Below are 22881 nucleotides of genomic sequence, written 5' to 3'. Positions count from 1 at the left end.
TCCTGAGCAGTCTGGAGCAGGTTTTCATCAAGGATCTTTCTATACATCTTTCCCCCGATCCTGACTAGTTTCCCAGTCCCTGCCGCTGAAAAACATTCCCACAGCATGATTCTGCCACCGCCATGCTTCACCGTAGAGATGGTGCCCGTTTTCCTCCAGATGTGACGATTGGCATTACGACAAAAGAGAATCTTGAATCCTTTGGGTACCTTTTGGCTGTCATGTGCCTTTAACTGAGGAGTGGCTTCCGTCTGACCACTCTACCATAAAGGCCCGATTGGTGGAGTGCTGGTTGTCCTTCTGGAAGGTTCTCCCATCTCCACAAAGGAACTCTGGAGCTCTGTCAGAGTGACCATCGGATTCTTGGTCACCTCCCTGACCAAGGCCCTTCTCCCCCGATTGCTTAGTTTGGCCAGGCTGCCAGCTTTAGGAAGAGTCTTGGTGGTTCCAAACTTCTTCCATTTAAGAATGATGGAGGACACTGTGTTCCCGGGGACATTCAAGGCTGCAGACTTTTTTGGATACCCTTCCCCAGATCTGTGCCTCGACACAGTCCTGAAGCTCTACGGAGGATCTGAATAAATTAATTTTAAAAATATATATATATTAGATTTGTTTCTTCTAAAAAACAGTTTTAGCTTTGTCATTATGGGGTGTTGTGTGTAGATTGATGAGGATTTGTTTTATATTTAAACCATTTTAGAATAAGGCTGTAACGTAACAACATCTGGAAAAGGGGAAGGGGTCTGAATACTTTCCGAATGCACTGTATAAAGCTCATTTAATAGAGAATATTATACTGGACTTTATGTAGCAACTTCCTTTGAAGAGATAGCAACCAGGCCTAAATACACTATATATACAAAAGTATGTGGACACCCCTTCAAATTAGTGGATTTGGCCATTTCAGCCACACTTGTTGCTGACAGGTGTACAAAATTGAGCACATAGACATGCAATTTCCATAGACAAACATTTGCAGTAGAATGGCCTTACTGAAGAGCTCAGTGACTTTCAAAGTGGCACCGTCATAGGATGCCACCTTTGAAACAAGTCAGTTCGTCATATTTCTGCCCTGCTAGAGCTCCCCCGGTCAACTGCAAGTGCTGTTATTGTGAAGTGGAAACATCTATGAGCAACAACGGTTCAGCTGCGAAGTGGTAGGCCACAAAAGCTCCCCAAACGGGACCGCAGAGTGCTGATGCGCGTAGAGCGCATCAGGTTGCAACACTCACTACAGAGTCCCAAACTGCCTCTGGAAGCAATGTCAGCACAAAAACTGTTTGTTGGGAGCTTCATGAAATGGGTTTCCATGGCCGAGCAGCCACACACAAGCCTAGGATCACCATATGCAATGCCAAGTGTCAGCTGGAGTGGTGTAAAGCTCGCCGCCATTGGACTCTGGAGCAATGGAAACACTTTCTCTGGAGTGATGAATCACGCTTCACCATCTGGCAATCCGATGGATGAATCTGGGTTTGGCGGATGCCAGGAGAACGCTATCTGCCCGAATGCATAGTGCCAACTGTAAAGATTGGTGGAGGAGGAATTATGGTCTGGAGCTGTTTTTCATGGTTCGGGCTAGGCCCCTTAGTTCCAGTGAAGAGAAATATTAACCGTACAGCATACAATGACATTCTAGACGATTCTATTCTTCCAAATTTGTGGCAACAGTTTGGGGAAGGCCTTTTCCTGTTTCAGCATGACAATGCCCCCGTGCACAAAGTGAGGTCCATACAGAAATGGTTTGTTGAGATTGGTGTGGAAGAACTTGACTGTCCTGCACAGAGCCCTGACCTCAACCCCACCGAACACCTTTGGGATGAATTGGAACACTGACTGCAAGCCATGGCTAGTCGCCCAACATCAGTGCCCGACTTCAGTAATGCTCTTGTGGCTAAATGGAAGCAAGTCTCCGCAGCAATGCTCCAATAGCTAGTGGAAAGCCTTCCCAGAAGAGTGGAGGCTGTTATAGCAGCAGAGGGAGACCAACTCCATATTAATGACCATGGTTTTGTAATTAGATGTTTGACAAGAAGGTCATGTAATGTAATTGGTACACTAAATTCAGTGTAGCCTACTGCCATTTTCCCAGTCAGACTTCCCATTGCAATTTATTTTTCTGTTTCAGAATTCATGTTGTTACAAAATCCCCTAGCCAGCCTATAGCCTAGCCAGCCTAAATCACGTGGGCTGCCATTGTAGACTACGCAGTCACACGAGCTGAATAAAACTACAGACGAAAAATGGAAGACCCTGGATAAAAACAGGTTTTAAACACTTAGTTGATAGCTAGAGACACACCCAACCCGACGCTAAGCATTGTTCCTAGAGATTATGGATAGTCCTTGCATGGCAGGAAACGTTGTTTTGATGAAAACCCACACTTTGAGTCTTATTGTTCAAGGACACCAGGCATCGGAACCTTGCGCAACTACGGTACCTGTACATAATAAATGTCGCAATCTTAAATATAAACATAATTTCAGTATCCTAGTTGATGTCGAAGCTAGCCAGCCTAATGCTATTGCTACACAGTCATCTAGGGGTTTTAGGCCTGACTAAATTATACGTAACCTTTGCTGAATGTATGCGTTGACGTGAGAAGTAAGGGTACGCGGGTACACGGCTAGCTCGGTCTTGACTCTCCTAGTTGGCCAGCCCAATCAGTTTGTTCATTAACGTTTAAATTTCAGTGACAAAATAATAATATACAAAAAGGAAATTACAAAGAAAAAAGTCAAAAAGAAAAGTCTCTAAGTTACACAAACAAATGCAGGCAGGCAAGGACCGCTAGACCAAGGCCCCACCTCTCTCACTGATTGCCAACACTTCTGAGTTATCATCTAATTTATCACATTCCTGGTAGAACTAACTTGCTGCTGCCATCTAGGGTTGGGATATGGAGGTGGAAAAGGGACTGAATAACTCTGCCCTTTGCACAGTTATTCTCCCAATGATAACAATGTGGATTCAACAAATGAATAAACGCTATATATCCATTTTAATACATGTTAGTAAATTAGCTTTTATTGTTTAAAGAGATTATGAAAGAGATTGGTGTGTTTTTTCACCATCTAATCATGGTATGTGGTTGTTCAATGACAGACTTGCATTTGTTGGAAATGTATCACTTCATAGTTTAATTTCAAAGAGAAAAGAATCATGTTTTTTTGCTAAATGCTGTATATCCGTCCTCTCTCAGAGAAATAAGTAGTCCTGCAAGGTTTTACACAGTCAAATGTCACAAATAAAAAAAATTATAAAGAAATGTACAAATGATACATTTGTGACGTCAATATAAAACAATTAAATAATAATAAAATACAATGAGATCGGTATGTTAAACATTTGCATTTGACATTTTAGTCATTTAGCAGATACTGTTATCCAGAGCAATTTACCACTATTAAGACAACCATCTGTCAGAACCTTGCGCGCAGCTGTTTCCCCCCTCTCAATCACAACAAACAAACCTCCTGCAGGTTCAGTTCAATATTTATAGGCAGATGTCAGAGGAAGCTTTGAATAGGTCTGTAACCTGCAGAGTAATATGAGGAGAATGCAATTGCTGAATTTAGATATTCTAAACTAAGTGTTTTGAACCCTTTCAAATGTAGTAACAGGTCCATATAGAATAAACAAACCTTTACATAATACCATAGAAGCAATGTGCACCTTTCACCTTCCATAGTCATTCCCAGATGATACAAATACTGTTTCTATCGACATTTTGCCTGGTGATAAAGGGCCTACCTTGGCAAACAGAGTGGTCAAACCTTCCTGTGTGGTGTCCCTTATAGAACAGGAGTTCCCTGATCCTGGTGCAGAATACACACGGTTTTTCTCACCCCATATTGACTGATACCATTCAATTCAATAATAAAAAACAATACAAGTAAAAGTTGTCTACTTAAATTTGAATGCTGAATGCCAGGTCTCTCTCTATTCAGAGACATCACTATCAAGCCCGTCTGTCTGCCTGGACTTCATCACATTACCTTGCAAGTCTGCACGTGCTGGCGCCATACATGTTTCTGTGAACGCATACACACATAGTCACAGTTCTATTATCAATGGCAGTTAGGATAGGTAATATCTGACACACAAACACAGTTCTATTATCAATGGCAGTTAGGATAGGTAATATCTGACACACAAACACAGTTCTATTATCAATGGCAGTTAGGATAGGTAATATCTGACACATGAACACAGTTCTATTATCAATGGCAGTTAGGATAGGTAATATCTAACACATGAACACAGTTCTATTATCAATGGCAGTTAGGATAGGTAATATCTAACACATGAACACAGTTCTATTATCAATGGCAGTAAGGATAGGTAATATCTGACACACAAACACAGTCCTATTATCAATGGCAGTTAGGATAGGTAATATCTGACACACAAACACAGTTCTATTATCAATGGCAGTTACGATAGGTAATAGCTGACACTAAATATACTATTTTGAAGTTTGAACAGGTCAAATAAAACCTACTCAATGGTCTCCCCATCAAACAACAGAGGCAGGAGTCTTGGCAAAAGCATCTACAGTCCTTTCCATCTGTAGAAATAGGCAGAGTTGAGGCAGAGTTCATCAGTGACACATAAAATTAAAAGGGTGTTGCTAATTCTGGACATTTCTGCTGTACTGTATTATTATTAATCACCTTCAGCCCCACATTGTGGATGTGTTAAGTGCCTCTCCATTCAGAGACGTAAGTATCAAGCTTGTCTGTCGGTCTGGACTCAATCACATCACCTTGTAAGTCTCCAAGTGCTGGCTCCATAGATGAATCTGAACACATACACACAGTTACTGTTCTATTACCAATGTCAGTTAGGATAGGAGATATATTTTTATTTATTTTATTTTTATTTCTCCTTTATTTAACCAGGTAGGCTAGTTGAGAACAAGTTCTCATTTACAACTGCGACCTGGCCAAGAATAAAGCAAAGCAGTACGACACATACAACAACACAGAGTTACACATGGAATAAACAAACATACACTAGAAAAAGTCTGTGTACAGTGTGTGCAAATGAGGTAAGATAAATGAGGTAAGGCAATAAATAGGCCACGGTGGCAAAGTAATTACAATATACCAATTAAACACTGGAGTGATTGATGTGCAGAAAATGAATGTGCAAGTAGAGATACTGGGGTGCAAAGGAGCAAGATAAATAAATAAATACAGTATGGGGATGAGGTAATTGGATGGACTATTTGCTTCTACACTTGCCTTGCTTGCTGTTTGGGGTTTTAGGTTGGGTTTCTGTACAGCACTTTGAGATATCAGCTGATGTAAGAAGGGCGATATAAATACATTTGATTTGATTTGATGCTAATGCAGTACGCCACAGGATGTTTTTGTGCTGGTCAAGGGCAGTGAGGTCTGGAGTGAACCAAGGGCTATATCTGTTCCTGGTTCTAAATTTTTTGAATGGAGCATGGTTATTTAAGATGGTGAGGAAGGCACTTTTAAAGAATAACCAGGCATCCTCTACTGACGGGATGAGGTCAATATCATTCCAGGATACTCCGGCCAGGTTGTTTAGAAAGGCCTGCTCGCTGAAGTGTTATAGAGAGTGTTTGACAGTGATGAGGGGTGGTTGTTTGACCGTGGACCCATTACACACGCAGGCAATGAGGCAGTGATCGCTGAGATCCTAGTTAAAAACAGCAGAGGTGTATTTGGAGGGCAGGTTGGTTAGGATGATATCTATGAGGGTGCCCGTGTTTACGGATTAGGGGTTGTACCTGGTCGGTTCATTGATAATTTGTGTGAGATTGAGGGCATCACGCTTAGATTGTAGGATGGCCGGGGTGTTAAGCATGTCCCAGTTAAGGTCACCTAGAAGCACGAGCTCTGAAGATAGATGGGGGGCAATCAATTCACAGGATGTTTTTGTGCTGATCAAGGGCAGTCAGGTCTGGAGTGAACCAAGAGCTATATCTGTTCCTGGTTCTAAAAAATAAAAAAAATTGATCTATTCAGCTAACAGTCCAATATGCTCTAGACAGCTAGCGGGCCGCGGCTAGAGGGCTAGCAGATGGGCATTCAGGGAACGTCGCGACGGAAGGGCCTGTTGGGGGGAAAAAACCTTGGGCAGATTACGTCGTTAGTCCAGTTGTGATGGGTAAGCAGGGCTTCATGTAGTAAAAGGGGCCCAGGCCGATTGGCAAAATAGGAATAGTGGCCCGAGAAATTGGCCGATGGACCTATTAGCTAACAGTCCGATATGCTCTAGACAGCTAGCGGGCCACGGCGAGCAGGCTAGCAGATGGGCATTCAGGGGACGTCGCGACGTAGGAGCCAGTTGAGTAACCCCCTCGAGCAGATTACGTCGGTAGTCCAGTCGTGAAGGATTGGCGGGGTTCCGTACCCCGTACCGGCAGTAAAAGGGGTCCAGGCCAGTTGGCAAAATAGGTGTTGTAGCCCAGGAGTGGCTGATGGACCTCTTCAGCTAGCCGGAAGATGGGCCTAGCATGGGCTAGCTCCAGGCTAATTCGTGCTTGCTTCGGGACAGAGACGTTAGCCAGGAGTAGTCACTCGGATTGCAGCTAGCTAGCTGCGATGATCCAGGTGAGAAGGTTCAGAGCTTGCGGAAGGAATCCGGGGATATGGAGAGAAAATAGGTCCGGTATGCTCTGGTTTGAATCGCGTTGTATAAACTGGTGAGAGCTTTCCGAGCTAAAGGCAGCTGATGACCATTAGCAGTGGTAAGCTGACTACTAGCTAGTAGCTAGTTAGCTAGCTAGCTTCTGTTGGGGGATTCCGGTTCAGCAGTAAAGAAAAATACTTAAGAAAAAAGCAGATCCACACCACATTGGGTGAGGCGGGTTGCAGGAGAGTATTTTGAAGTTGAGGTTTAGAGAAATATTTTTAAAAGATATATACATGGGACACGACAAGACGAAGGACAAAGACGGCTGACTGCTACGCCATCTTGGATTGGTTAAACAAACATTTACTATGTTGAAGTTTGAAAAAGTCAGACTAAACATACATAATTCTGGTCTCTCCATCGAGGGTCGTTGGTGAGCAGGCAAGAGGTGAGGCTGGAGGTGTTCTTTGCCATAGCCCCATTGATGGGCATAGTAGCATAGATCAGCTTCAGGCCAATCACCAAAGATACTGGTCGGTCAAACATACACACACATGCATCACTGATTACATCATAAATGGTGGTTATGATCTCTGCATTCACTTTTCTATTTCACTTCAGATATCACAAAATGGGAAGTGAAATAGAATGGTGAACACAGCGATCAGGCTGGTTCCACCAGGCTAGGTTATGCTCTGGACATTATATGCGTCTAAGTAGAAAATAAGCAACAAATAATGTCAGTTTACACAATTGAGTTATCAAGTGTATCAAAGTAATACAGTAGGTTACCTTCCTTATTTGTACAAAAGATGAGCCTGTGAAAGCTGTTGCAGCTGACAGATGAGGGTTGCTAGCCGGATACTTGTCAACATGTGGCTGACTGTTCCAATCATAGGAATGCTCAAAGCGAGGGTATGTCTGCATGAAATGCTTGATCTGTGGTAGGAGGCTTCGTATGGAGGGTGTGACGCAATTGCGGAACCTCCGGAGGCATGCAGAGGCAAGATAATCCATCCACTTGACAGGTGTGGCATATCAGAAGCTGATTAAACAGCATGATCATTACACAGGTGCACCTTGTGCTGGGGACAATAAAAGGCCACTTTAAAATGTGGTTTTGTCACATGACACAATGTCACAGATGTCTCAAGTTTTGAGGGAGCGTGCAATTGGCATACTGAATGCAGGAATGTCTACTGGAGCTGTTCCCAGAGAATTGAATGTTAATTTCTTTACCATAAGCTGCCTCCAATGTCATTTAAGAGAATTTTGGCAGTACGTCCCACACAGGAGGTTGGTGGCACCTTAACTGGGGAGAACAGCCTTGTGATAATGGCTGGAGCAGAATCAGTGGAATGGTATCAAATACATCAGACACATAATTTCCAGGTGTTTGCTCAGTTCCGACCATTATTATGAGCCGTTCTCCCCTCAACAGCCTCCACTGACGCCCAACAGGCCGCACAACTGCAGACCACGTGTAACCACGCCAGCCCAGGACCTCCACATCCAGCTTCTTCACCTGCGGGATTGTCTGGGGGGAGGTGGGTGTGTGCTAAGGAGTATTTCTGTCTGTAATAAAGACCTTTTCTATGGAAAAACTCATTCTGATTGGCTATGCCTGGCTCCCCATTGGGTGGCTGCCAAGTGGGTTGGCATATGCTCTCCCAGGCCCACCCATGGCTGCATCCCTGCCCAGTCATGTGAAATCCATAGATTAGGGCCTAATGAAATTATTTCAATTGACGAAATGTAACAAATAAAATCTTTGAAAATGTTGCATGTTGCGTTTATTTGTGTTCAGTATAGTTTATCAAGCAGGGTATTTTGGAGTACAACTTTTCAAATAACACACATTACCTGTCGTTGTTGATTAAGCTGTCTGTGTCAAAAGAGAAGTAACTCAACTCACTATCAGACGCCTCATGATGGAGTGTCCTTTTCATAGGAGTCGAGGGAGAGTCTGGCAACAACAGAGGAGGTTACTTGTGAGATCTTATCAAAAGAGAACCATTGCGCTCTCCCTGCAGCTTGGCTGGTACGTAAAACCTGCGAATTCAGACAAACAAAAAGGTGTAATTAGTTCGTACTCAAAATGATTAAGCCACATCCCCGATTGGCAGATGAGTGGCAACCCCGATTAGAAGCACCTGCTGTTGTTCTTTACAAATGCTGTTTTGAATGAAAAGGAATTTGTATCTACACACTGAAGAAGGCTGTAAAGCGAAAACGTCTGTGTACGCTATCCCTGAAACAGTGAAAATACTTGTGAGGTCTTGCCTGACAAGCTGTGAAAATAATCAAATCAAATCAAATGTATTTATATAGCCCTTCTTACATCAGCTGATATCTCAAAGTGCTGTACAGAAACCCAGCCTAAAACCCCAAACAGCAAGCAATGCAGGTGTAGAAGCACCTGCAAGTAACCAGTGAATGATTTTTGGAGGTCGCTAAACCATTTGCAATCACATTGCTGCACATCTTATGATACCCACCTTTGCTACTTCTGGTAGGTCCCGGCATCCGTTCATGACCAGGGGATCCGTCTGGCACCCAACTGCGCACTTTGTCTAACAGAAAAACAGGGTCAACGATTGTCATCATCCCTCAATTATAAACATAGCTCGAGAAATAGCGTAATCTCGATTGGAGCTAATTTTATGCTTTACAGATGTAGACTGACTGGCTCCAGATTGGATTCAAATAATATCAAATATATTTATTCATAACATGCTTCGTAAACAACAGGTGTTAACTAACAGGAAATGCTTACTTACGGGCCCCTTCCCAACAATGCAGAGAGAAAGAAAATAGAGAAGTAATAGAAAAGTAATGACAGAAGTAATAATAAATACATAATGAGTAACGATAACTTGGCTATATACACAGGGTACCAGTACAGAGTCAATGTGCAGGGGAATGAGGATTAGAGTCAGGCCTGTGACGCCGTTACACTATTCAACCAACTGTGACATGTTTTACTATGGCCCACTGTTGTTGTCAGACATGTGCTAGCTAATACCTCCATAGCTGCATCCAATATTTATTTGTGACTGTTTTGTCTAAAATACACTAACGTATAGTGGCATTGGCGTTGTAGCGACAAGACAGTAACTACTAACAATTGGATACCACGAAATTGGGGAGAAAAGGGGGTCATTTGTATTTTTTTTTATAAATAAATTGCTAGCTTAAATACGATGGTCCCCTCAATCTCAGTTAGCTGGTGGGATAGATGGGACGCTTGCGTCCCAACAGCCATGTCAAAATGTAGAGCGCCAAATTCAAAAAAATTATATAAAATTAAACTTGATTAAATCACACATATAAGATATCAAATTAAAGCTACACTCGTTGTGAATCCAGCCAACATGTCAGATTTCAAAAAGGCTTTTCGGCGAAAGCAAACGATGCTATTATCTGAGGATACACCATAGTAAACAGAGAGAGAAGCATATTTCAACCATGCCGGCGCTACTCAAAACGCAGAAATAAAATATAAAAAACGCATTACCTTTTATGAGATTCTTTTGTTGGCACTCCAATATGTCCCATAAACATCACAAGTGGTCCTTTAGTTCGATTAATTCCGTCCATATATATCCAAATTGTCCATTTATTTGGCGCCGTTGTACCAGGAAAAACAGCGTTCAATTTGAGCAAAATCACGACACAATATCTAACAAAAAATTACCTCTAAACTTTGCCAAAACATTTCAAAGTACTTTTGTAATACAGCTTAAGGTATTTGTAAACGTTAATAATCGATCAAATTGAAGACAGGTCAATCTGTTTTCAATACAGGATATCAACAAACTCACGGAACATTTCATTTCTTGCCCAAATCTCAAAGATAAACAAACGACGTCACTCCACTTCCGGGTTAATATCGTTTTCACCTCACTATGAAAAAACCTTAACCATTTTCCATACAATGGCGACATCCAGTGGAAGCAGTAGAAACTGCGCATTTACTGATTAGAATTCTGGTTTGCCCAACACAATCCATTGAACATAGAGGAACTGAACAATAAAAAAGTTAGTCCTCAGGGTTTTGACTGCTATATAAGTTTTGTTATACTTACAGATATGATTCAAACTGTTTTAGAAACTTCAGAGTGTTTTCTATCCAAATCTACTAATTATATGCATATCTTATATTCTGGGGATGAGTAGCACGAAGTTGAAATTGCGCACGCTATTTTTCCCTAAGTGAAAACTCTGCACCCTATCCTAGAGAAGTTAAAGTTATACTGCATCTAAAGGCAATCTAGCGACATCACAATCTTGACAAAAGGTTTTTCAACAAATTATTTGCCTTTTGAAATGTTATCGTGTTTCCAAGCCAAATCCGAGTTGCATTGAGGTAGGCTAACGTTAGTTGATGATAGTGAAAATGATTATCAAAATATGCATAACCAGACACATAACCAGCAGTTTACGGACAAGTTTTTTCATCTTGAATCTCTCGATGCACTCACAAAAATAGTCATGGCCTCTAAACCTTCCAGCTGCCTTGTGGCGCTGGAGGGCACCAGGCTCCCCAGCATTACGCACACCTGCCACCATCATTACGCACACCTGCCTTTCCCTGTCACGTGCATCAGTGTATTATTGGACTCACCTGGACTCAATCACCTGTTTATTACCTCCCCTATATTTGTCAGTTCCCCCTCTCTGTTCCCTGCTGCTGCGTTGATTGTAGAATGTCGTTGTTTTGCCCGTGTGCTGACACTGTGCCTGTCTTGTTTCATGTCTGTTCCTTATTAAATGTTGACTCCCCATACCTGCTCGTCGGCCCATACAGAATGCAGCAGCCACCAAGCAGAGAATCAGGGGGTGCTAGCTTTCCGGTTTGTGGTGACGTCGGGTCCGGGGCCGCCACCGATGGAAACGGGGATGCCTAAGCCAGCTCGTCGGGCTGTCACCCAGCTGGCTCGAGATATTTCTTTCCCCGGTTGGCTCGGAAGGCGCCCATCCCATGTCAGGCCTCAGCCGGATTGTCAGGTTTTTACGCCCAGCCGACTCGTCAGGCTGCTACGCCTCCGCCGGTTCATCGGGCTCACACGCCTGAGCGGGATCGACAGGCCTTCATGCCTCAGCCGGCTCGCCAGGCTCTCCCGCCTCTGCCGGTTCGTCGGCTCTCACGCCTGCCGGTTCGTCGGGGTTTCATGCCCAGCCAGCTTGTCCAGCCCCTGGGGGTGGGGGGGGGGGGGGGGGGTGGTACTGTCATGCCTGCTCCCGCTCTCCCCAGCATTACGCACTCCTGCCACCATCATCACGCATACCTTCCTTTCCCCGTCACGCCCATCAGTGTATTATTGGACTCATCTGGACTCAATCACCTGTTGATTACCTCCCCTATATTAGTCAGTTCCCCCTCTCTGTTCCCCGCTGCTGCGTTGATGTCATTGTTTTCCCCGTGTGCTGACACTGTGCCTGTCTTGTTTCATGTCTGTTCCTTATTAAATGTTGACTCCCCATACCTGCTTCTCATCTCCGGCGATGGTCCTTACAAAATGGCTCCCTATCATCCGGATGTGTACCAAACTCACTAAAAGTGGCAGTAATAAAGCCTCTCCTGAAAAACCCAAACTTTAACCCGGGAACATTTTTGAAACTATTTTGAATATTCCATTCCTCTCCAAAAAAATTGAAAAAGCTGTTGCGCAGCAATTCACAGCATTCCTAAATACAAATCAAGTATACAAAATGCTTCAGTCTGGTTTTAGACCCCATCATAGTACTGAGACTGCACTCGTGAAGGTGGTAATTTACCTCTTAAAGGTGTCAGACCAAGGCTTTACAACATCTGTCCTCGTGCTCTTAGACCTTAGTGCCGCTTTTGACAACATCGATCACCACATTCTTTTGGAAAGATTGGAAACCCTGATTGGTCTATAGAGACAAGTTCTTGCCTGGTTGAGATCTTATCTGTAGGAAAGATATCAGTTTGTCTCTGTGGATGGGTTGTCCTCTGACAAATCATTTGTACGTTTCGGTGTTTCTCAAGGTTCCGTTTTAGACCACTATTGTTTTCACTATATATTCTACCTCTTTGTGATGTCATTCAGAAACAAAATATCAACTTTCACTACTATGCGGACGTCACACAGCTTTACATTTCGATGAAACATGGTGAAGTCCCAAAATTGTCTACCCTGGAAGCCTGTGTTTCAGACAGAAGTAGATGGCGGAAAATGTTTTACTTTTAAACTCGGACAAAACAGAGATGCTAGTTCTCGATCCCAAGAAACAAAGAGATCTTCTGTTTGATCTGACAATTAATATTGATGGTTGTACAGTCATCGCGAATAAAACTGTGAAGGACATCGGTGTTCCTCCGGAACCTGATCTCTCTTTTGACGAACATATCAAGAATATTTCAAGGGCAGCTTTTTTCCATGGGTATCTTTCTGAACAAGACGGGTCAAAGGCTTAGACAAATCGGCATGAACTGATGGGAGTAATTACATACTCCCAAGAACCTGAGCACCTCATGAAGGTTTTTAGGTGTTTTGATGTTGCGGACTGCCTGGATTCTGCTAAATTGTGACAGGATGCCGTCAGCACCCACTAGAAGTCCAGCATCGTTTACTTTGGTCCTGCACCACTGTCCTTTCATGATTGCCAATTCAGCCCCGGCTGGACCGACTTAGGTGAGAATGTGATCCATCTCGTTGAGGTGGTGGGACCATGTCTCACTCCTTATGAGAACATCGTCAACATAGATTATCATCCCCCAAGGCATTACCTTGTGCAGGACGAATTGAATTCTGCCGGGGAGTTTGCATACCCAAATGGGCAGCGATTGGATGTGAAGAGCTTGTTAGAGAAAGAGACAGCCAACATGTGTTGGTCACGATGATCGACTTTCATAGTCCAGAAACCATTCGCCACATCTACGGTGGAGAAGTACTTTGCATTTGCCACCTTTGACAACTCTTGGTCGAGCTGTGTCATTGGCCAACATGACAACGGAACCAGCTTATTGAGTTGCCTATAGTCAATGTTAAGACCCCATTTTCTTGTATGTTTCAAAACAGGCCACACGGGAACGCTGTATGTACTGTTACATTCCCTGATTATCTGTTTCACTAATAAGGAGTCGATAATCTCCTGTAACTCCGCGTATGTTGCAAGTGGAATTTTATGTTGTTTCTCAAACGTAGGAGTTGCTCCTGGTGGCGTAGGAATATGCACCACATGAATACACGTAATCCCGCAATCCAGCGAGTCTGTCAACCAGATATCCCTGTTTGTTAAACAAGTCCCGCAAGTTCACCAGGGGTTTGTCTGTTGATGTCACCGTTCCTTCATCGTTGCGTAATGTATTGAAGGTAGCTTTTGATGAAGGCGGTGGTGTCAGTGGAGGTGTCATGGTTATTTGTGATCATACAGTCTATTAAATCTACCCCAATCAGCCTATGCTCAGTGTCAATGCTGGTCACATACACAATGTGGATAAGTGACACGCTTTGGAAGTTCAGTTATAGTAGGAGATGCCTGGTGAGAGGCGAGGTAGCCTGAGTGAAACCTTGAAGTTTTTAACCAACGTTTGCTGGGTCCACCACCCTTTTGAGTTTGTCCATTAAAGTTTGAGATATGAGGGAAATTGTTGTGCCTGAATCGATCAGCGCATCACAGTTTAAGCAGTCCTCTAAAACTGTTTTGAGGTATGGCCTGTTTGAGTTGTTTTTTCTTGTCATATCACCGACAAAGTGGAGTGGGTGTGCACAACAGTGTGGTAGGTTATCTGTGTCAATTGTCAAGACAGACTTGCGTACTTCGTGACCAAGTGGGTCCTCTATCGTTAGTTTGAGTGGAATCTGCTATTGCGATGTGCATCGCAGCATTTTTATCCATAGTCTATAGTCAAAGCCCGTGGGCTTGTTTCTTGATTGAGCGGGCCCTGGATAGGGTTTCAAGTGAGAACGGGAGTCATTTGATTGTTTACGTCCTCGCAAAGGGTGTTAATTTTGGCGAACCTGTTCTCCGGCAATTCCACGACTAGTCATGGTGACTTAGTCATGACTAGTCATGGTGACTTATTTTTCCTCTTGCTCAAATTTTTGGCGCTTCTGTACTTCTCTTAGCAGAACTTCTAGAGAGCATTAGTTTACGTTTTGATTGTCATTGAACCCTTTGTCACCCTTGTTACTCTTGTGACCTGACCCTTCGTTTGGGTTGGGTGCAAGAATGTAGTGGCAAGGTTGATTGTGGCGGTACCTGTTTGGTTGGCGACATTCGTTATGGTTATTTTTACCATGGTGGTTATTGGTGTTGCGGTTTCGTGATAGATACCGTTTTTGTGCGTCATCGCTCACTGCTCCTATCAATGATGCCGCCTCTAACTGAAGTGGGTGCTCCTGCTCAATATTGAAAACCGAGATGTCAGGGCTCTTAGCGCGGCTCACTTTTGATGCCTCAAAAGCTGTGCTCGTAAGCTCTCTGAGTTCTGAGATTGGCAAACCAATGTGGGCTGTAGGGCCCAAGTAGTTAATGAAGTTAGGATACATGTTCGACAGAAACATTTGTTTGAATAGTAATAGCTCTTCCATTCCTATCAAGTTGCTCACCCTTGTTTTTAGCTAGCTTGACGTATTTATCTAGTTTTGTGTGGACTTCGTCATATTTATTTTTGGTTAAATCGAGTTGCTCCTGTAGAAGATGGTTTGGTGCTCGCTCTTTGTCATAAGCTTTTGCAAGGTCTTTTAATTGTTCCGTTCTCAAACGCATTTCCACGGGTAGCAGTATGTTTTCCCTTTCGTCTTTTGTCATTAGTTTCCTGGTTTTCTCCACCTGTCCCTTCATATCAACCGTTTCTTGCTCGTGCTTCTGCTGGGCACTGCGGTACTGGACCAATGTCCATCTCTGCAGGTGGCCATAGTTCTGGTCTAAACTGGAAAGAACCTGTGCCTGATGGTCTATTTTGGAGAGCGTCTGTTTGGGTTTGCATCACTGCTGAGGTCAGCGATCAATCTTTCCGTGGGTGAGGGTTCACTTATTAGCGGGGGAATCGGGGGCACCCCCTCTATAGCTTGGTCATTAATATTATTATTATTATTTTGTTTTGTACAGTTTGGGTTTTGACTCGTTGGAAGCTGCAAAAATGATTTTAATCAATTTATAGACGTTAATGAATCATCAATACTGGATCAGTAATGTGGGATTTGGACTTCAATGAACTTGCAAATGTAATTGATTTAGCAATGTTAATGATTAAACATAGGAATCTGGGAATTAAACTTGAATTAACCTGAACAATTAACCTGAACACATCGCTGTATCTAGGTTAAGATTGACACGTTTAAAATGTCTCATTGGTTGTAACAAAATAATTTGGTCCTTAGCCGAATGATCAACCTGGTAAAAAGTATTTTGGGGCAATTTAACCTTTTCACACATACCAACAAACGGGTCTGATCATTCTACAGCGTCCCTGTAGCGTACGATCAAACCGGTGTGATTAGAACGCTTGATAAGAAGGCTTGTTTAAAATTTCCAGTTTCGATTGATGCAACAATCAGCGTTTGAGCTGGCCACACTGTTTTCTTCACAGAAACATTTTTCACAAACACAGTCTTTACAACGTTATGTCCAGAATGTGAGCAGTTTATTTTTGGATGCAATGTTCAGACATTCACAGAAGTAGCTACAGCATAACACAATCATCCAGACCAGAAAATGTAGGCTACATTTGTAGACAAAAAAACATTCCTTTGGTGATCCTTAAGAGACCTGAATCTTCTCCCTTGATTTACAACAGGGCGTGAGTTGTTAACCTCCCTAGTTCTTTCCTTCCCGCTCTAGGGTGAGAGTGGGTCTGGTCTGATTGATGTTTTTCATTGCAAATCTGATCTATTTGGATTCTCATGGACAGTCATGACACAGGGCCTTTACAATATAAATTATATTAAAAAATAAACCACAATATTACCTTTGAGGAGCTATAAATCAAAATGTTCTAACCAGAATACTAGCAGGTGCTATTTTGTCTAATGTTATTATATGGGCTAGCCTAGATTAGCTGCAAACCCATTCATCTCTATGGTGAGATCGCTAACAGTTTTCATTTGATCAATTTACACATTTCAACTTTACAATTTCCACATAAAAGGTATTACTCAGATAACCATTTTGACTCTAACAATTTCTATAGATAATGTGCTTGTGTACACAACATACCTGTCAGAGGCGGTCAGTGCCGTTTTAAGTTGAAGGAGGACGATTTTTTTTCATGAGCATGGCCTTATTTCTATTACAGTATATTGGATGACTCATTCATATTCCATTCACCCAGTTCAATGTAACAGCGATAGGTTTAGGTTACTACATGATACTCAAGTTTTCCCTATACCCATCATGATGTTGCTACAACCTAGCCTATGAATGAAAGTTTACAATGTAGGTGCACACAGGTCGAGAGACAGTGACATTCAATACTGCCTTGCACACTCTTGCCTGCATCTAGCTGATATAGGGTGTAATCATTAGTCCAACAGTTGCAAAATAGAGTTTCAGGTATGTTAATCCCCTGCTTCCATTTAACAACTGTTTTTCAACAGAATCAGCAGAATGAATACACCCCTGATCAGCGTAAACACAGTTCATTTTCATAGCAGCCATGTTGTATTCCTTCTCGCATTTCTCCTCTCACCTCTTCTCTTCTCTTGTGGACTTCAATGCACAACACAGCTGTATGTGACCAGGCGAAAAATTATTTCAAAGCCAAACCGCTACACACAGCCTACACTGTTGTCACCATATTAGCTCAAGTAAAGTCATAGTCAGCATAGCTAATAGAACTAACGCGTTAGTAAACTCGCTAAAATCATGCAGTAACGTTACAGTGTACAGTCAGTAAGCAGTTACACCGGCGGGCCCCAGTGGCAATAAATTAACAATACCAAAAGCTTACCTTGAGTTGGAAGAGTTCCAATCATGTGTTGGAAAGTCATAGCCAGCTAGCTAACATAGCATCCCTCTGTTTAAGCAGGGTGTTTCAGTCGGCCAAACTACACTCAGCAAAATAAGAAACATCCTCTCGCTGTCAACTGCGTTTATTTTCAGCAAACTTAACGTGTAAATGTGTATGAACATAACAAGATTCAACAACTGAGACAAACTGAACAAGTTCCACAGACATGTGACTAACAGAAATGGAATAATGTGTCCCTGAACAAAGTGGGGGTCAAAATCAAAAGTAACAGTCAGTATCTGGTGAGGCCACCAACTGCATTAAGTTCTGCAGTGCATCTCCTCCTCATGGTCTGCACCAGATTTGCCAGTTCTTGCTGTGAGATGTTAACCCACTCTTCCACCAAGGCACCTGCAAGTTCCCAGACATTTCTGGGGGGGAATGGCCCTAGCCCTCACCCTCCGATCCAACAGGTCCCTTGCTCAATGGGATTGAGATCCGGGCTCTTCACTGGCCATGGCAGAACACTGACATTCCTGTCTTGCAGGAAATCACGCACAGAACGAGCAGTATAGCTGGTGGCATTGTCATGCTGGATGGTCATGTCAGGATGAGCCTGCAGGAAGGGTAGCACATGAGGGAGGAGGATGTCTTCCCTGTAATGCACAGTGTTGAGATTGCCTGTAATGACAACAAGCTCAGTCAGATGATGCTGTGACACACCGCCCCAGACCATGACGGACCCTCCACCTCCAAATCAATCCCGCTCCAGAGTACAGGCCATTCCCCCGCTAATAAGTGAACCCTCACCCACGGTGTAACGCAAATTTTTCCGACAGTAAACGCAAATCCGACCATCACCCCTAGTGAGACAGAACCGCGACTCTTCAGAGAAGAGCACTTTTTGCTAGTCCTGTCTGGTCCAGCGACGGTGGGTTCGTGCCCATAGGTGACATTGTTGCCGGTGATGTCTGGTGAGGATCTGCCTTACAACAGGCCTACAAGCCCTCAGTCCAGCCTCTCTCAGCCTATTGCGGACAGTCTGAGCACTGATGGAGAGATTGTGCATTCCTGGTGTAACTCGGGCAGTTGTTGTTGCCATCCTGTACCTGTCCCGCAGGTGTGATGTTCAGATGTACCGATCCTGTGCAGGTGTTGTTACACGTGGTCTGCCACTGCGAGGATGATCAGTTGTCCGTCCTGTCTCCCTGTAGCACTGTCTTAGGCATCTCACATTACGGACATTGCAGTTTATTGCCCTGGCCACATCTGCAGTCCTCATGCCTCCTGGCAGCATGCCTAAGGCACGTTAACGCAGATGAGCAGGGACCCTGGGCATCTTTCTTTTGGTGTTTTTCAGAGTCAGTAGAAAGGCCTCTTTAGTGTCCTAAGTTTTCATAACTGTGACCTTAATTGCTTACCATCTGTAAGCTGATAGTGTCTTAATGACCGTTGCACCTGTGCATGTTCATAAATGTTCTTTTTTTCTTTTTTTTCTTTTTTTCTTTTTTTATAATATGTTTATTATTTTCCAATAAAAATAAAGTAAAAAAGACAGCAATACAAACAATGACATTCATTGTACTGTTGAATGGGATGGCCAATTTAGAGGACAAAACAAAAGTTAACTCACACATACACAAAATAAAACAAAATCCTATTAGGTGGTACATGTATAAGAAGACAGCATATAGTCATTACAAGCAGTGTAGTTAAGCCAAAAATAAATATTGAGTATAGTACAGCACAGAGTAGCAGCAGATCGTCAGCCCAGTTATGAAGCGGGACTAGACCATTTATCCAGTATCGGCTGCCATATTTTGTAAAACAATGGACTTCTATTGGAGGTGTTGTATCGAATCTTTTCCATATGGATTACATTCCCTAAATCCCGTAACCACATTTCAAAGGTAGGTACAGTCTCCAATTTCCAAAATTGCAATATGAGCCTTTTGGCTAATAGAGTACAAAGAGAGACAGCTTTCCCTTCCTGGTTATTCCCATCAACTGTACCAAACAGAGCGATCAATGGGTCTGGGGCTAGAACTCTATCAAAGGCCTTAGATAAGTAATCAAAAATGAGAGCCCAGTAAGCATGTAATTTAGGGCATGTCCAGAATAAGTGGGTCAACGTCCCCTCCTCCTGCTTGCACCTCTCACACAGTGGTGAGGTGTCCGGGAATATTTTATGCAGTTTTACTTTTGAGTAGTGTAACCTGTGTATCACCTTAAACTGTACAAGGTTGTGTCTGGCATTCACTGAACTGTGGTTTATATTCCTGAGAGCTTCTATCCAGTCCTCATTTGAGATTTCTGAACCAAGTTCTTGTTCCCAAGCCCTTTTAATGGTGTCTGTGGATACCTCTATGTGGGCCTGTAGCACATCATACAGTCTAGAGACCGACCCTTTTGAATGGGGTTAGACAAGGATCAGGCTATCTAATGTAGGACTATTTGGCTTCATGCCATACTGTGGGATATGTGTCCTTAAGAAATTCCTGATTTGGAGGTATCTGAAAAAATGTGTTGTTGGCATGTTGAACTTTGCCTGTAATTGTTGAAATGAAGCTAACTGACCATCTATGTATAGATTACCAATTGTTGTGAGCCCCTTCTCCCTCCACTGTGAAAACACCACATCATCCAATGCAGGGTGGAAAGCATGATTCAGGCTAATCGGGCTGTCTATGTAAACAGTGGGTATGTTAAGAAAATCCCTAATCTGTTTCCAGATCCTAAGCGTATGACAAATGACTGGATTGGAGTCATAAGTGGCTTTTTTCACATATGATGGGCTATTAACAAGTGCAGGGAGTGAGGAACGTTGACAGGAGGCCTGCTCGATCAAAAGCCATGAAGGCATATCCTTCTGTCTCATCGCAGGTAAAATTTCCCTCCAGAAAGACACAATGTTCAGATTAGCAGCCCAATAATACAGTTTGAAGTGAGGAAGGCCAAAGCCCCCCTCTATCTTGTACTTGCATAAATGCTTCTTTGAAATTCTGGCTGCCTTGTTATCCCATAAAAATTGAGTTACTATTGAATCCAGTTTCTTAAAATAGCTTTGTGGTATGAAATTGGGTAGACATTGGAAGAGGTAAAGAAACCTGGGTAGGACGTTCATTAATTGTTAATGGTTCATTGAACAAGCATGGGAAACAGTGTTCAAACCCTTTACAATGAAGATCTGTGAAGTTATTTGGATTTTTACGAATTATCTTTGAAAGACAGGGTCCTGAAAAGGGGATGTTTCTTTTTTTGCTGAGTTTAGATAGCTGCATTTGCTAGCTAAGTACGTGAAACTGGGGAAAAATTACTCTCTATTTCTCTCTTGCTTCTCCTTCTTTGAGTCAACTACTCACCACATGTTATACACAGCAGTGCTAGCTAGCTGTAACTTATGCTTTCAGCACTAGATTCATTCTCTGATACATTGATATGGTGGACAACATGTGGTCCTCCCCTTCCTCCTCTGAGGAGCCTCCACTGATACCTGTCAAACAGAATAAAGAAAAGGGAGACAGGAGGAAACGGTGAGTTGTAACAGGCGTCTTCCTCGAGTGTTGAGACACAAATGGCTGCGATCCTACCACAATTCCCAACGGAAAGCCTTGGAGAACTCAAAATAATAGTGGATTACAACAACAATATTTCATGTTTTATACATAAAATGTCATACTATAAGCGTATGGGTATTACAATAGTAGTAGGCTTATATATTCGGTAAGTAGTGGTAGAACTGTATAAACCGTTAGCCATGAAAGAGAGCAGTATGTAAAAAGTCCAGTAGATGACAGCAAAACTACACACATATATATATATATAGCCATACAGCCATAACACACTCAGACCCTACAAGAATGGTGAGAAATCCAAACATTCATAAACACTGTGTACTTAGTGACCTGTTAGTATATCCAGAATCTTTTCCTTTGGTTGAGGTGTTTAAGCCAGTCACATTTTCTAATTGAGATTGGACTATGATCAATGCCCATACCTTGTAGAGATCAAATCACATTTGATTTGTCACATGCGCCGAATACAACAGGTGTAGTAGACCTTACTTGGAAATGGTTACTTAATGTAAAAGCCTTTCACCAACAATGCAGTGTTAAGAAAAATACGAGTTAAGAAGAAAGAAAAGAACAATAAAAGAACAATAACGAGGCTGTATACAGGGGGTAGTGGTACCGAGTCAATGTGCGGGGGTACAGGTTAGTCCAGGTAATTGAGGTAATATGTACATGTAGGTAGGGGTAAAGTGACAATGCATAGATAATGAACAGCGACTAACAGCAGTGTAAAAGAGGGGGGGTCAATGCAAATAGTCTGGGTAGCCATTTAGCCAAATAGTCTGGGTAATGAGGTAGTATTGCTTTGGTGTAAGGACTTGTAGTGTCTCCCATGGGGTAGTACTTATTACCTACATGTATGGGGTATTTATGTTCAGCCATGAGATCCTGTAGATGTCTCTTTGTCCATCCAATGTAGAACACGTTGCACAATGGACATTCCAGTCTGTAGATGACATGGGTGGTTTTACAGTTAATTACTTGTTTGATTTGATATTCTGTGTTTGAGGTTGTGTCAACAAAATAAGGCCAGATTCAGTCCGCTAACTCGTTTTCAACTGCAGTCCCTGGGTAGGAAGATAAAACATATTAAAAAGCATAATAAACATTTCACATAAGTGTGATTCTACAGTAGCGATGCAGACCACAGCCTATACCCTGAGCAAACAGATTTTTTGTTGTTGTTGTTATTATTATTATTGTCACATATACTTGATAGGTGCAGTGAAATGTGTTGTTTTACAGGGTCAGCCATACATAGTATTATAGTGCCCCTGGAGAAAAAAGGGCTTTGCTCAAGGACATAGACAGATTTTTTCACTTTGTTGGCTCAGGTATTCAAAGCAGTGACTTTTCAGTTATTGGCCCAATACTCGAACCTCTAGGCAACCTGTCGCCCCACTGCTCAGTATGTATGGAATCTGGCTTTTTGTATGAAAACTACAGGAGGCAAAGCCATTACCTGCACTTCTATTGTACATGTATTTCTGAATGTCACAATGACTAACCAGTCACCATCACTGCTCCTAGCCAACTAAACTCAGAGATTGTCAAACATCATCATCATCGTCGTTACAGGCAGGGTAGGCCAGGGTCGTTCCACGAAATGAGTGTTTTTTACGTCTCTGATATTTTAAGTAGAAATTGTGCACCAGTATTGAATTTTAAAAGCCTGTTATATTAAATGAAGCGCCCTTTAATATAAGCCGAGACGACATGGATATTTCAATAAATCAGATTTTTCTTATGAATAAAGGCATATAGACC

The 22881-nt window shown here is 42.6% G+C and overlaps 1 long non-coding RNA gene across 1 annotated transcript; it reads right to left on the bottom strand.

The window, feature by feature from the left end:
- Nucleotides 1–2909: 2909 nt before the first annotated feature.
- Nucleotides 2910–10859, bottom strand: LOC139545640 (uncharacterized). Its single transcript, XR_011669104.1, has 6 exons — nt 10136–10859; nt 9117–9191; nt 8534–8670; nt 4680–4807; nt 4508–4573; nt 2910–4037 (listed from the first exon to the last, which is right to left on the bottom strand). It is a non-coding gene; the product is annotated as an uncharacterized lncRNA (long non-coding RNA).
- Nucleotides 10860–22881: the final 12022 nt, after the last annotated feature.

This window comes from Salvelinus alpinus, chromosome 19, assembly GCF_045679555.1.
Source record: "Salvelinus alpinus chromosome 19, SLU_Salpinus.1, whole genome shotgun sequence".
Taxonomy (NCBI): domain Eukaryota; kingdom Metazoa; phylum Chordata; class Actinopteri; order Salmoniformes; family Salmonidae; genus Salvelinus; species Salvelinus alpinus.
This window is presented reverse-complemented; position numbering and strand designations above follow the sequence as displayed.